Raw genomic sequence first — 1656 nt, forward strand, 5'->3', positions numbered from 1 at the left:
TGTTGGGGTTGGAGTTTTTCTGCATATCACCATTGTTTTGGTTTTCTTGATGTTTAGGCTTAAGCCCATGTTGTCACTCTCTCGTACAATGACATTTAATAGATTCTGCAGGTGTTCTTCATCTTCTGCTATTAGAACTGTGTTATCTGCATATCTTAGATCGTTTACATTATGTCCGTGTATCGAGATACCTGGCATTTCTTCTATGTGTCTCCTCATGATATTTTCACTATACAGGGAGAACAAGTCTGGAGAAGGTACACATCCCTGTCTGACTCCTCTTTTAATCTGTATGTATTCGCTGATATCATTTTCTATTCTCATAGCAGCGGTTTGATCCCAGTACATGTTCTTGATAATCTTTAGTCCTTCCCGTCAATATTGCGGACTTCCAGCATGTCGATGATCTTGTCGTGTCTAACTTTGTCGAATGCCTTGGTGTAGTCTATATAACATAAATGAAGATCTTTCTGAACTTCTAGGGCACGTTCTATTGTTGTTCTGATGACATATATGGCATTTACAGTGCCTTTGCCTTCAATAAATCCACATTGTTCTTGGGCTATTTCTGGGAGAATTTTATTTCGTATTCTCATCATAATTATTCTGAGTAGCATTTTTTGTTATGTGGCTCATGAGGCTGATGGTACGATGTGTTTCACATTCGTTTGCATTAGTATTAGGTTTCTTTGGTAAAGCTATGAAGATAGATTTTGACAAGTCTGACGGAATATGTCCTGGGTCATAGAGTCATGTTGTTAAGAAGTTTTGTCAGTGTGGTGATACCAAAGTCTTCTAAAGCTTTAATCATCTCTGTGGTAATGTTGTCCGGTCCTGCAGCTTTCCCATTCTTCATCTTTCGTAGTGCCTTGATAACTTCTTCCTTCATGATTGGTGGGCCCTCGTTGTTATTTTCCCCTTCACTAGTACAAGTAATATACATCATGTATACATTTTGTATACATTTTGTTTTTATTGCGTTCTGTGTATAAAGATATATAAATACATTTTGTCCTATATATATTGCCTTCTTGAAAAGATTAACTCATACAAGGATATATACATTGTATATTTTGTCCTATATGGCTTTCTAGAAGAGATAAATTCAAACAAGGATACATGTATTATGTACATTTTGTCCTATATTGCTTTCTTGAAAAGTTAAACTCAAACAAGTATATATATAGTGTCCTATATTGCTTTCTTGAAAAGTTAAACTCATACAAAGGTATTCTTTTTTTTTTATTATTGATTTCTTCAAAGTTCAACTCACACAAGGTTGTTCATTTTGTCTGTTTTGCTTTATTAGAACAATCAACAAATACACGAATGTTCATTTTTTATCTTTTATTGCTTTCTTGAAAAGATAAAATCATACAAGCATATATTCATTTCCATTTTATCGCTGTTTTGAAACGATCAACCCATAAAAGGACAAGTTTGCTTATTTTGCTGCTTTCTTCAAACGATCAACCTCATACAAAGATATTCATTTTGTTTTTTTGCTTTTTTTCAAACGATCAACCTTATACTTATAAAAGAATATTCTTTTTGTTGGTGTTTTTTTTTTTTTGCTTTCTTGCGACGCTCTGTTTGAGAGCAAGACACGTCACATTGGACACACACACACAGACACAGCGGAAGTTCTCCCAGTAC

Source organism: Aplysia californica, unplaced genomic scaffold, assembly GCF_000002075.1.
Source record: "Aplysia californica isolate F4 #8 unplaced genomic scaffold, AplCal3.0 scaffold00109, whole genome shotgun sequence".
NCBI lineage: Eukaryota > Metazoa > Mollusca > Gastropoda > Aplysiida > Aplysiidae > Aplysia > Aplysia californica.